The 14,881-nt window shown below is 43.3% G+C and overlaps 1 long non-coding RNA gene across 5 annotated transcripts; it reads left to right on the top strand.

The window, feature by feature from the left end:
- Positions 273 to 12,997, top strand: LOC110401109. 5 transcript variants are annotated; one of them, XR_002440259.1, is made up of 3 exons: positions 275 to 549; positions 4,132 to 11,195; positions 11,536 to 12,997. It is a non-coding gene; the product is annotated as an uncharacterized LOC110401109 (long non-coding RNA). The 5 variants fall into 5 exon arrangements; XR_002440260.1 differs by having other exon boundaries at positions 278 to 549; positions 4,132 to 6,510; positions 7,551 to 12,997; XR_002440257.1 differs by having other exon boundaries at positions 279 to 549; positions 4,132 to 5,883; positions 6,259 to 12,997.

The raw sequence follows: 14,881 nt of genomic DNA, 5'->3' as shown, positions 1-14,881 counted from the left end.
TTTTTATATACCCTCTAGTAACACAGAGCCTTACTGATGGCTGTTATTGCCTCAGTTTGTAGCAGCACTGAGAGACAGCTGGTTTCTTAATTAAAACAGTTAAGCATAACAAACTAATATAAAAGAAAAACAATGCATGATATTAATTCTTAAGGATCAAAGCATGACAAAGGTCAGGTCAGCAGCTGGGGTTTGACTGTGGAAGTGGGTGGAACACCACCTTGGGCAAATGCCAAAAAGGACAGGACTGAAAACAGTCACACTGTGTGCAAGGAGCGTGAAAGAACAGGAGTGTGTGCTGACCTGTCCCAAGATACAATACAAGAACAGCCTTCTAGACAAGCAGCAAACAGGTTGCCTGATGACTGCATTCTTTATCTGATTGCATGTATGGTATATATATGGATATTGCAATAAAGGAGTTGTAGAAGCGTCACAAAACTCTCGCATTGTATCGTCCTTCCTGCACTGGACGCGGCAAGTGGTGCCCCATGTGAGGAGCTCAGCCTTTGACTTCAGGGTGACAAACAACAGGCAGCTCGACGGAGGGTAAGTCTGGACTTATAAAATAAAAAGGAGTGAATCAGGGGACTTCCAGTACCTCAGTAGGAAAATTCTTGGAGCTGTCTACTATGAGTCAGGCTATGACTAAACAATAGCACTTATATGTACAAATTTTGCAGCGGATCTCACAAGCTGCCAATTTTAAGGTATTGGAAAGACAATTGCAGCAACTTCTGATAATGGAAAAAGAACATTGTAATTGGTTTCCATTAGAAGGAACGTATGATACTGACATATGGAAAAGGGTAGAACATTTTACTACCAGAAGGGAGTTAGGGTTCTCCATACCTGAGCAGGATTTGCTATCATGGCGTATATTATACATTGCTCTTAAGCCTTTGCAGAAAAATCCTACTATGCAGGGACAAGAGAGCAAATCCGAACAGAAGGAAATTGAGATGCAGACAGAAGTACTACCTGATAAAGTATCACACAAATTATAACCTTACAAACCTGATGCTCCTCCAGCCCCTCCATTACCACCATCACCAAAGCCTAAGATAGAAATGTTGCCTCCAACATGGCCCTCGATACTACCCCCAGAGAGAGATCCCAGGGGAATGCAAGCCTTTTCCTCCACAATTCAGAAATGCACAAAGGAGCCTATTGCAGCGTGAGATTTTAGTGCTTTTCCTGTAATATATAGAGAACAGCAACCTCCACAGCATGAAGGACTCCCTTATACAGTTCTTAAAGAGTTGAAGAAGAGTATAAGGGAAAATGGGCTTCTGAAGCACTTTACAGTAGGGATATTAGAATCGGTGGGGAACGGATATCTCACGACTCCCTGGAATTAGAAAGCATTAGTAAAAACAGCCCTGACATCAGCACAACATGCTGCCTGGCAAATAGAATATTCTGACGTAGAGATACAGAAACTGTACAAAATTTGAATGACCAAGTCCCTATTAGCACTGATACACTGCATGGAAGGGGTCCTTTCTCTAATGTCCAACAACAGGTTAGGCAGGATCAGAGGTTATTCTCTCTCAAGCTACAGACCTAACTTTAAAGGCATGGAAAGGGGTCCCTGGCTCAGAAACCCAGGGGGCATCATTTGTGAAAATGCAACAAGACCTTACAAGAGCCATATGTCACTTTTGCTTACAGACTTCAAGCTGCCATTTCTAGGCAAACTGATAACCTGGAGGCTGCAGGAATACTTCTTTTACAACTGGCATATGAAAATGCCAATTCAGATTGCCAGGCAGTTCTCACTCCACTGAGAGTAAAAGCCACAGCAGTAGGTAAATATGTTAAAGCATATCAGAATATTGGTACAGAATCTCATAAGGTAACCGTGCTGGCTGCCACAATACAGCAGCAACAACAAGGCGTCAAAAACAAAGTATGTTTTAATTGCAGAGATCATGGATATTATAAAAAGAATTGCCCAAAAAAGATATCTGGAAATCAAGAGATGAGACACGTCCAAGATGTGAGAAAAGGGTATCACTGGGCTAGTCAGTGTAAAATTAAATATGACAAGAGTGGCAGACCTCTTTCAGGAAATGAGGAGGGGCAGGAGGTCTGGCACCTCAAAAAATCCTCAGACCTTTGTAGCCTCATATCCCCTAGGGACAGAGCGCAAGCCTGCCTACCTGACGAACCCATGGGAAAAGTATCATTGTGGACTTCTCAGCAGCCACAGCAGGGAGTGCAGGACTCGACTTTACAACTACCTCAGATGTAGATTCACAGGAACTAGGGAAGGTCTATATACTTGACACAGCAGTATCTGGTTTCCTCCCTGATGGAACAATGGGGTTGATACTGGGAAGATCCAGTGCAACTAAAGCAGGTTTATTTGTACTCCTGAGGGTGATTGATTTAGACTTTACTGGGACAATAAAGGTCATGGTGACCCCACTGCAAGGTTTCCACCACTTATCCAGGGGCTCATGTATTGCTCAATTGCTGTTACTTCCTTATTGGGTATCCAATGTTATTAATCGTCGCAGAGAACAGGTGCATTTGGAAGCATTTCAGATAATATGGTAAATCGGACAATGACAGTATGACAAAATCAACCCACACTGAATGGTAAAAACATGACAGGCATAATAGATACAGGAGCTGATATTACAATTATAAATAAAAATCAGTGGCTCTTACAGTGGCCTTTGGCTCCTGTTGCAGCTTCAGTATCTGGAGTAGGGGGTTTGGTAGCCTCCCAACAGCGTCAGGCACAGTTATATGCGGAAGGACTTCATGGACAAGGAATGATCCCAGTATTGTTCATGTGCTTCTTAATAGGGAGCAATGGGAACAGTTGCATCATAACAGTACATCCATTCAGTGTTCAATGGCCGATGTTTTAGGAGAAACTGAGTTTACTTTGCCAGCTGACAAGCTGTTGCACTCATGCAGGGACTTACCTCTAACACTTAAATCTACAGTTTTATTGACACCCAAAGATGCGCTAACAGTCTTTGCTGATGGTTCATCATAAACAGGACAGGGAGTGGTCTGTTGGACGGAAGGGAACAATTGGAAATGTATTAGAAGATCAGGATATGCATTGACTCAAAAGGCTGAATTGGGAGCTATTCAAATGGCTCTACAGGCATTTCCAGAAAGGGATCTGAGCATAGTATTGGACTCATAATATGCAGTCAGAATTGTAAAGCACACTGAAAATGCATCAGTCAAAGCTGATGATAAAACTTTGCTAAGCATGTTGCTTTTCATAAGGGCTAATCCACAGAGTAGGACATCAAATGTATTTATTATGCATGTGTGATCACATTCTGGCCTCCCAGGCCCCATAACAGAAGGAAATGAGGTTGCTGATAGATTAGCATCAAACTACAGTTTTAATGTAATGGCCGCACAATTTCAGATGGCAGTTGTGCCTCACTCCTTTTTTCATCAAAACGCTTGCTGCCTAATGAAACAGTTTGATTTGACGTGCACACAAGCAACAGACGTTCTCAGAGCTTGCATGGACCGTCAAAGGTTCAGTAACAGTGTCTCTTCAAGGGTTAACCTAGGGGGCTACATTCTAGTGACATGTGGCAGACGGATGTCACATATGTCTTGGAGTTTGGAAAAGTAAAATACACGCATGTTGCGGCTGATACATTTTCTAAATATGTTTGTGCCTCTGCACTACCTGGTGAAAAGGCAACTTGTGTATGCAGACATTGGTCTCACTGTTTTACAACAACGGGACTGCCAAGAATCATAAAAACAAAGGACCTGGCTATACATCAGAATGGGTAAAGTTGTTTTTACAACAATGGTCTGTGTCGCACGCATTTGGCATTCCACATAATCCCCAGGGCCAAAATATTGTGGAACACACGCGAGCCAGTCTGAAAACAACAGTGCTTAAACAAAAAAGTGAGAATATGATCTCCCCTCAAAAGATACTGGAAAATGCAGTATTTACTTTAAATTGTGATATCATGGATTCCCTGCAATTAAGAAACACTTTAAGCAGCAAATATTACCATTCCCCCTATCTGAAAGTACTGTATAAAAATCAGCTTAGCCCATATTGGAAAGGGCCTGTACCTTTATTAAGATGGGGGAGAGGGTATGCTTGTGTTTCCTCTCCCACAGGTCCTCTTGGGATTCCTATGTGCTCTGTAAAGCCATACCGTGAGCTGGAAAGATCAGCCTCTTCAACCCAATTCCACAGGCAGAGTATCTGGCCATCAACGGTAACTCAACAAAAATACAGCGGCGATCCCAAAGGCAAAGACAGAACCCTTGCTGCCTGCTTCACTGATGACTGCCTCAGTTGTCACCCACATTGATTTAAACAAAAAAGTGGGAAATGGAGCTGCGCTGAGAGACAGCTGGTTTCTTAATTAAAATTGTTAAGCATAACAAACTAACATAAAAGAAAAACAACGTATGATCAAAGCACAGCAAACTAACAGAAAAACAATGCATGATATTAATTCTTAAGGATCAAAGCATGACGAGGGTCAGGTCAGCAGCTGGGGTTTGACTGTGGAAGAGTGGGTGGAACACCACCTTGGGCAAATGCCAGAAAGGACAGGACTGAAAACAGTCACACTGCGTGCAAGGAGCGTGAAAGAATAGGAGTGTGTGCTGACCTGTCCCAAGATATAACACAAGAACAGCCTTCTAGACAAGCAGCAAACAGGTTGCCTGATGACTGTATTCTTTATCTGACTGCATGTATGGTATATATATGGATATTGCAATAAAGGAGTTGTAGAAGCATCAGAGAACTCCTGCATTGTATCATCCTTCCTGCACTGGACGTGGCATCAGCTCTCTCCAGAGAGACAGCAGCGGGTGCACGTGCTGAGGACTTAACATGTATCTGCCCAAGAGGAATTTGCTCCTAAGTCACATATTTATTATTCTATAAACCTAGCAGAAGGCACACCGTGATACTGACATTTCTCTGTGATACTGAGCAGCTGCCACAGTTGTTTTGGCACAGAATGAGCCGCAGAAAGCTGGGCCATCAGGGCACCCACAGCTCCTATTTATTTCCACTGTGGGAGACATGATCATAACAATTTTAATGATCAGAGAAAAGGGTGTAGGAGAAAGCCTGGGAATTCACCACACAGAAAGGGAAGATGCAAGGTGATGCCCACAGACAGGCTGCAAAACAGTCCTTTGATGAACATGGAGATGCTGAACGCAGCTCTGCTGCCTTCTGCCCTTTGGGGTACAATCACAGAAACAAGGAACGATTTTGTTCACAGCAAACAAAACCCAAGCAAATAAAACACATTCCCAGTCCAGCAAGACGGAAGAGAGAAGCATTTGGCTGTGTGCTAATGAGGGAGCAGTGGAGACTTCAGCCAACAGCAGAGAACAATTAATTTTTACTGGAAATATCAGAACGTCAGATGCTGAAATACCAAAGCTTTGGAGATGCGCGTGCCTTGGATATTGATTTTCTTGTTACCTCTATGTAGTTGAGTGCAGACAAGGGCATGAGTTAATCCATTGCTAAACATACTTCTAAATCTCATTCCTTTCCTCCCAGCTTTAGGAGCTAGGCCTGCAACAAAGGCGTCACTTCCTCACTTTCCATCCTGAAGATTATAATCTCAGTCCAAAGTGAATAACTTTTAATTCCCCAAAGTGCTCAGCAGCTAATTGACAGCTTCCAGCACCACAGTACAGGCTAGCCAAGTGGGCTGCAATGATCTGGGATGGGGAAAGTGGCTTAAAGAGGATGTTCCATTGCAACACTGCATTCCATTCCAACCCCTGGGATGAGCAGCAATAGCATTCTTATGGGCTTCCCCACTGCCATGTCCTGCAGTAGCCTGCTGTTTTGGGACACAGTCCACCACCTGTTTTTACTTCGGACCCAAAGTAAGTAAATTATTTCTTCCTGTCATTTAACTTCACAGTGGCTATAAATCTTAACTGAAAGACCAAGGTGCAGCACCAGGCAGCCTGCTGGCACAAAGCACAGGTGGCCCAGAGAAGCTGCAGAGGGAGTAGGAGCAGGGCAGCAAATGAGGCGGGCAGCCCAGCAGCCATCCTCCGCCAGCCCTTTTCTTGGCTGGGGGAGAAGGATACTCTGCTTGCTACAACACAGCCCAACATTCAGAGGATCCCAATTTTAGCATCTGCCCCAGGCCTCCCACAACCTCTAGCACAACATTTCAAATTGTGTTAGTTTGGGAAAGAAGCAAACAAAATTAGTGTGGGAATTTTTGCTTTGTTTTTCTTTCTTCCCCTCAGGTGATGCTCAAAATAGAAAGCAAACAAATGTCACTGCTGATACACACAGCCCCCAAGGCAGCAATGAGATGCACAGGCACTGCCTGGCCCCTGTGCTTGATCATGACTCTGATCTCCCATCACCCCCGACATTTTCAGGAGAGAAAAAATGGCTCTTCTGGCTTTTTTTGAAGATCAGATTACGGAAGATAATCAAACACCTTCCCACTTGCACGCAGATCCACTCGGTGAATAACAAGAATACCGGTAATGGTTCGTTCTCAGTTTTTCATCACTTTCTTTTCCCCAATCGCCTGTGTAATTTGCTCTGTCTGGCTATTTCAAAGCACATCTTTATTATGTCCTTTTACTCTATTCAGATCACCATCTGTTTGTTTCATTAGCAGTCTCACTTGAGTAGCGTGTATTTAGCAGGGCATTCAACACTCAAAAATCAGAAGCCTTGGAATCAACGTAATCAATTGGAAAATGACAAAGTGCTATTCCACAGCATTTTTCAGAAACTGGTCTAAAAGCAAAAAGAGCCAATTTCTTGATTCTTTGCACTTCTCTTTTACCTTTAACTGAGAATCACTAGCCTACTTGCAGACCGAACAAGAGCAAATGCTTCCCGCATTTCAAAGACAGGCTGTTAAGTAATCAGGCTAATCCTCCATCGGCTCACTTATTTATCTGAGTGCTCAGCACTCAGCAAAGAACACCACCCCAGAATAGCCAGCCCCTTCTGTCCCTCCTTCACTGGGATAAAATCTAGCAGAGATTGCTCTAGGTTAGCAGTTCACAGGCCAGCTCACGTTTGATTAACGAGAGGGCCGTCACACAGCTGAAATCGAAAAATACACAATGCCATAAAATAAGCAAGCTTAAAAGGGGGTGCGTTTTTCAGCCACAGTGCCAGTGCCACACAGAAGACAAAGGATCATTTTTCACATCTCCACCAGGGAGGCCAAGGTTGCTGGGACATGATGGCAACTCATTGATCTAGGAAAAGATCTGACTCATTTCTCGTTGACCCAGAGAGAGAGCAATGAATTCAGCTTCATGTCTGTGTGCCCCCTTGTTATGTAGTGCAGGATTAAAAACAAGCCGAGCCTGAGAAGGAAAAGGAGACTATTGCATTGCATTTGATTATATTGGATTGCATTTGATTAGTGTGTGAGATGAGGGCAGCATGACTGCTGGGAAAAAGAAGAGATCAGGCAGATGAGAAGCATGAAGTGGCACACAGTGATTTGTTTCTTCACTGGGCCATTAACTCAGCAGTAACCACCTCAGATGTTTTATTGTTTTAGATCCTGGATTTGAAAGGTTCTTCCTTAGGATGTGACTCCTAGACTCACCAGACCACAACCGAAGCTGTAATTTCCTACTGGATAAAACAAGACACTTGAAAAACACAAACACATCGTAACTAATAGACTGATAATTTGCATGAATCCAGTCTTCTTACAGAGTATGCTATTACTTCTATCTGCACGGGCCGCTGACTACAAAAAAATCACTGCATTAATAAAGATGTGCCTCAACTCAACCTCCGGGAACGTCTGGTGTTACCAAGCCACTGCTCATGTACTTCTAGGGAGAGACTTCTCCAAACTGCTGCCTCCGAAAAGACACTCACCTATTCCCACTGGCTGCCTAAAGGCACAAGAAACAGGAGATCTCTCGTGGGACAGGAAAGCCCAGCAGCCAATCAAGCCACAGCAGCGCAGAAACCCACACCAGCTCCCTGGCTGCAAGCCAGTGGACAAAACTCACACAAGATCATCTCATCCCCATATGCAATAGAATCGTTGGCAGATGTTGGACTGTGAGAATATCCCAGAAAAGTTCAGTGATGGCCTTTAACTGCTTGAACGGACTTCCAAAGCCAAAGCAGTCAAGTTGGCAGATGTAAAAGGACAGCAAGGGCAGACTGCAGTCCTCAGACTGCATGCGTGCTGAAACACCAGCTGCTCACCAAAGGGCAGCACCACGCAAAGTTGACAGAAGAGATCTATCCAGGGGTCCCAGTAAGACAATAAATGCTTCAAGGTCCCTTTGTTAAACTTTCAGACTAAACAGAGATGAGGGCAGACAGACCCCACGACACTACCCTAGCAGTCGAGAGCAGTGGGGAAAAGCCTCCACTGCCCTCCATGACCCTTTGCAGGGACCACTCAGTTGATGGCCACTCAACAGAGACCGCGGTATACACTCAGTTCCTGATGACATTTCATGTTTAACAGTAAAAGCTCCAAGCTTTTGTTTAGCTGATGACGCAGCCTTAATGTCACCTAAATCTTTATTTTTAACTCCCCTTCACTTCCTCTCCATTCCCTTTGGATCTGTCACAGTCCATTTGGTGAAGATGAACTGTGTTGCTTCTGTGCTTGGCTCCCATAAATGTGGTGAAGGGCTTCCCGACTGGCTTACCTCTGGGGCTGGCTACCATCCTCAGTCACTGGAAGAGGGAGAAGACCAAAGCCTTTGATGGGAAAATATCCAGCAGTTCACGATCTCCTCTTACACTGATCTTGTCTCAGTGACCTGAAAACTAAAAATCCTTGAAATTATTAATCACTTAAAGGTTTTCTCACTTCAGAAGCAGGGCAGCAGGTCAAAACCACTCACAAAAGTCAACTCAGTGGGACAAGGGATGAACCTGTTACAGACTGTGCAAGCTCAGTTCTGACTCAGCTTCCACTGAAAAAGAAAAAAAAAACTTCTTCAAAACGGTGTGAAATCCTCAGGCGCGCCTATACTGTTGAGCCTCAAGAAACTCAGTCAACATGGCCAACATCTCAAGCTGCTGGTACCACATGGTATGCTATGGACTGAGTGCTGGGCCTCGCTGCTGGCTGCTCCACAGGGCCCTCTCTGACACACCAATCCCCACAGCAGCTCCCAGGCCACGCGGGGTCTCACCACACGCCCCCAAGGAAAAACCAAGGGCAAAGGCAACTTCTGCCATGCTGTGACCAGCAGCTAGCAGCACTATGAGCTTCCAGCTGCCTTCTTTCCCATCACCCCAGCCAGATCCTTGCCCCATAAGACCTTGCATTAGGTGTGACATCTCCATGACTCCTTCCCACCTGAGGCAGCTGCCCAAAGCTCACACTGCTGTGCACCAAGCTTTTCTATACTAGAAACAGAGATCCTCTGCTTGCTCTATCAGATTAATACAAAAAATGTTGCCAGCATAGGGGCAGACCCTTAATAATGAATAATACTTGCAACGTAGGCTTGTTTAACAAAAGGAAGGGTTAATGTATGACTGAGGCTGTCAGTAGATATTAGGGGAAACACCCATCACATCTCCAAGTTCCTGTCTGCTTCCACTGACTTTAAAGCAGAATGTATTTTGGATAGTATTAAAGTAGTTGGGCTCATTAAATGTTTATGGTTTTTCTTTGTCTTTTGCAGACCACGGATTTTTTTCTTCCTTTGGTCACCATCACCGTGAGAAATTAGCTCCTAAACTCTTATTAATTTTTTGCTGGTAGCCTTTAATGGCCTTACACTTACAAGGCATCCCATTTATCTGGCGACCGCCAGGCCATGAAGGCACCAGGGCTCTCCCCCCATGCCTCTTCCTCCAAGCACAGATAAGAGCACAGTGATTTTAAAAGCAAGACATGAGATGAAAGTGCCCGCTTCAGATCAGACACTGCTGCCATTCCATAATTAACTTTGCCTATATTTTCAAAGGAAGAAAAAAACATCCAGAAATCATTTCAAACCACTCTCCCCCATGTTAGCATTCTCATTCTCAATACTAGTATCAATAAAAGAAAGTGGGGACTTTCTTCTTTTTCTTAAATAATATTACCAAGTCACCTTCAAAGCACTATCTTGAGATCATTTTTCAAATGTCAGCATAAAAGGCAGCCAGGTCGCTCTCTTCTCTCTGCAGTTTCTCTTATCGCTTTGGGCTACTTATACGCTCAGGTTGAAAAAGACACCTCTCATTCCTATCTCCCCCTGCTCCGTTCCCAACTGCGTAAAGCAAAAAATCACTGTCAGTCATCTGACAAGGTGTTTCTACAGCCCCCCACACCCATACTCCTACCCTTCACACACTGAACTGGCAAGCTGCATCTTTACACCAGCATTACTTACGACAACCACTTTCAATAAACCCTGGGTCCTTTCTGGGAGACATTCACAGGCCACATATTTGTTGATCTGTAGAAACCTACAGAAATACCTACTCGAGATTAAGCAGAAACTTACTGTAGAGCAGAAGCTTCCACACACTGAGCTACACAGAATAACTGATTCAGTAAGTCTGCAAATATAAATAATGCAAACAAGTACCTAGAGGTTAGAAGAAAACATGGAATTCAAATCTTAGTTTCTATTGCTGCCCTAATTTTTACAAAAAAGAAGAGAACTTGAAAGAGTTACCTGCAGGTGCTGACTCTCTTTCGTCTTTTTTCTTAAATGTGCAAGCAAAATTGAATGGATTCAGCGGATTATAAATGGGTGGGTAAAACAGCGCTTCCGAATGGTCAGGAGGCTGCATCTTGGAAGATGACAGTTTGGTTATTCTCAAAACTATCTTGGTGTCTGTCCGTGTTTCAGGTGTTCTCACTTACAAAACAGTGCAAGTCTTCCTCCTGCCCCTGCAATGAAGAAAAAGGAAGCGGAGTTAGCTGTTAAGAGTAACCAGAGTGGTTAGCTGCTTGAGAAACATGACTTCAACAAAGCAAATGATATTTATCTATTTTCCTGAAGGAAGGTGACAATCATTCCAGAATTACATTCACATATTTCAGGTATCAGATACCAGGGAGCCCAACTTGTGCTACGAAAGCCCCAACCGCCATTGCTTTTAGCTGTGACTTCAGTCTCAGCACCAGGCCCTCTGGGGCTCATGGCATAGGAACTTCCATGCCTGGCCAGGCAGTTTCTAGAGACCGGCTTCTCTAATGAACATCTGCTGCATCTCTCAGGTGGGTGTGTTCCTCTATTTCTGCAGAAGCTCATTTATAGCATTATCTACGTAATCCATGCCTGAACCAGCATATCTAACACAACACCTTGAAAGCAGGTATTAAAGCCAGCTCCATTACCTCTGAAGCAGGGCATCTTCTAAATCCACTTTGGATAATTCATTGGTTCTGCTAACTCCTCTGCTCTGCACAGCCTACCAAGGGATAACAATAAATGCAGCTCTTGCCTTTGCATCACATTTGGGTAAACAGAAACCAGCAAAAGAACAACTAATTATCAATGATGTTCCTAAGGTTGCAAACACATTTACCATGCAGCACTTAAATATCTTTTCTTCAGGTACAACAGGTGGAATAGAAACGAAACACAAGTTGGAAACACCAGTTATCATCAAAAGTAGGGGGAAAAAAAACTTCCACACAGAACACCACACTGGAAAGGCAGCCTTCCCCACTGTGAAGAAATCCTCTCAAATGTACCCAGCTAATTCCTTGTGACTTCGATCACAATAGCTTCAATAAGCAGATCTATGCTGCTAAAACAAGAGACCGTGGTATACAGCAAAGGCCGTATGAAGAACATTGCTCCTCTCTGGAAAGTACTGCACAGTAAATTCTGGGTCTCTCATTGCGTATTCAGCAGTGACAAGAGATAAAATTATCTCTGATGTGAAAAATTTAGGTCTCTCCTCCTTCCTAACAGTTACTAGCACGGAAGTGTAGGACTTCCACGGGTTACACCTGTATTGACAAACAAACCATACATTCTTTCTCCTACTCCACACCTGTGCAAACAAGAGCTATTTGAATGCATTGTTGGGCAAACAGCATTTTCTAAGATAACCCTGTCACAAACAAATGAGAAGAAAAATCTGCTGTCAAATACAACATCATACTTCTTCATCACTGTGCTGTGACATGATTCGCATTTGTCAAGGAAACAGCAAGTATTCCAAATAACTGTGATAGACCACTCACTCATTCCATCAAACTGACACTGCCAGAATGCTGTTCTAGAAATGAGCTGTTTTGGATCAAACTGACTATTACCTCTATTGTTCTTATACTGATGAAGTCTCTTCTACTTTTGTACTGAGGAATGATCATGGTTTTAATTCGAAGGAGTTGCAGGCTGTGGTATCAAGGAATTAGGGTTTTTTTTGTTTTGTTTTTACTTCAAAATGACTGGTATGAATTAAACTCAGGCGAGAACTACTTTAAAAATTACTTACCTGTATAGCAGTTGTTGGGAAGAGTATAGGAACTGATGGTCCCAAACCAATCCTCAGTGAAAGAAGTCTTCTGCATGGTATCCCTTACCAAACTGTAATACTGAAACACTTCGGGCACATTTCCACAGAAATGCTAAGGGCCGGATCTGCCACAAAACTGCACTGCCTACTCATCTGCAGCACTTCCCTCAACCTAAGGCGTACTGTTGGGACTTTGGGAAGCAGAGCACCACGTTACAGTTCAGTTCTTCACATTATGTTTTGTGAATAAACAGAAAATTTAAGTCACTAGAGATCAATACAGCACTTTTCTAAAGGGCTTTATGCAATATGCATACCCTCAACTTTGCTATGAGAAACACACTTGAAGAGCTGAGAAATTCTACATGAAGACGCCTTTACTTCAAGTAATAACAGCACTTCATTTTGGACTATAGCTCCCCAAAAGGTGGAAAGCCTCTTAGCTCCCTCACCAGTAGATAACAGGCTGAAAGATTAGAAGACTGCTACAAATCAGCAAAAAAAAGATGCCATGAAATCACTGCTGAAATAAACCACGTATTTAATTTCTGAGGTGTAAAAATTAAGGTCTTTAAACCAATTGGAAGCAGAGAGAACAAAAATGATTAATCGGGGAGCTTAGCTGGAGAGCATGCTATTTGTTTTCATAAGCGGCTGTCTTCTGAATCAACATTTCTGGAGCGTAGCTCTTGCTGGGACATGACTGAGTGAACCAGCTCTGAGCTCCCCCCCCCGCAGAGGATGCATTGTGGCAGCATCAACAGATCCCTCTCCCTTGTGGTGCTGCAGTGAATTCTGAATCCACAGCTCTTTATTTTTGAGGCAGCCTGCCAGCACCAAACAAAGATTACTGTCTGAGCATTTCGGTGAGGGTATGTGACTTAATTACCGGGATAATGATAGAATGGACATGCCTTTGCCAAGGTAGTGAGTGGGGATGAGTCGTGGAAGTGAAATACGTGAGCCTCACTTTTATAGACAGAACTATTTAGACATAATATCTGGACCTATTTTTCCTAGTCTGTGAAAATAACTTCATAATGTAAAGGGTATTTCTTAACACTAGCCCTTTGAGAAGACTGTCTAACCACATACCTCGACAGGAAGAGTGGCTGTGATCCAGACGTAAAGTGGATCTGGAGCCGGTGGGGCCGAGCATTCCCACAATGATGGCAGCGGCATCAGGAATGATCTGGGGGAGCTCCCCGCCACGGGACTGCAGCCAGACACACACCCTCCGCAGAATGCCTCAATGCCATCCTGGCTCGCGCGTCTGGCACGTGGATGGAAGAGATGGAGACGTACAGGGATGCTGTACTGGGGATGAGGCAGGGGAAAGAGGGAGGTAGAAGGTAATGGTGAAGGCCCTGTAGCTCAGCTAGGAAATCCGTGTGCAGCACTCTGTGCTGAGCACCGACCTCTGCAAAGGTCTCGAGAGCTTTGCTACAGAGCAGAGAGCAACATAACAGGGCTGCTTTATCTGCATTTGACAGCACAAGCCAAATGGGAAGATGAGAAAGAAATCAGGCAATTTTCGTTAGTATAAATATACGACATACATGTCAGTATATTTTTATACATATATGCACATATGGGTTTCCATTATCACTTCCTTTTTAAAAACAGGGTTTAAAACTCACAGTGATTAACAAAACCTAACACTACATGCAGGAGAAGATGGACGAAGCCTCATGTAGGAGGTTACAAACAAATGAGGCTCCATGAAATAGGGGACATCTTCACTTGTGAACAGTATTAAAACACCAACTTTATTCAGGAATACAGAATACATTTTTGAAGATATCCAGTTTACAAAAGTTTAAGACAAGGCTGGGTTTCAACATACAGCCTCCCTTAAAGCTCTAACACAACATCTTAAATTCAAGTTGAAAAAAACCCTCAAACCAGTAAAAAAGGGAAAAACGAAGGCCACAGTTTTGTAGAAGGCCACAGTTTTGTACATTCCAAGCAGAATCCAGCATGGCAGTGAAATTCTTTCTGCAGTTACACATTTCAGTCCATGTGTGCAATACAGCCTTGTGCTAATACAACAAATTTCGGGTCTCGTATGAACTGCAAGAAGAGCACTTGATTACAATTTTAGTTCCAGGCATTATATGCAAAATAGCTTCCGATGAGCAACAGTTAAAAACAGTACTTGCCATTTGATCACCACTTTTAAAAATACAGCATTAAATTCTTCCTTCATTTAGACAATTTTAAATATTCATTAAAAATTAAATTCAGAATCAGTGTCCCTCTATCCTTTTCATCATTAATAGTTTTTCTTATCTACTAAAACCATTTGTCTTTTCTAAGATGTCTAAAAAGTAAAGCACACAAGATTAACAAGCTGCAGTATTAATTAAAATGAGAGTCATCATCTCTTTCCTCCACACAACTTTAAAATCTATCACAAGGGCCCCATTAGCT

This window comes from Numida meleagris, chromosome 6, assembly GCF_002078875.1.
Source record: "Numida meleagris isolate 19003 breed g44 Domestic line chromosome 6, NumMel1.0, whole genome shotgun sequence".
NCBI lineage: Eukaryota > Metazoa > Chordata > Aves > Galliformes > Numididae > Numida > Numida meleagris.
This window is presented reverse-complemented; position numbering and strand designations above follow the sequence as displayed.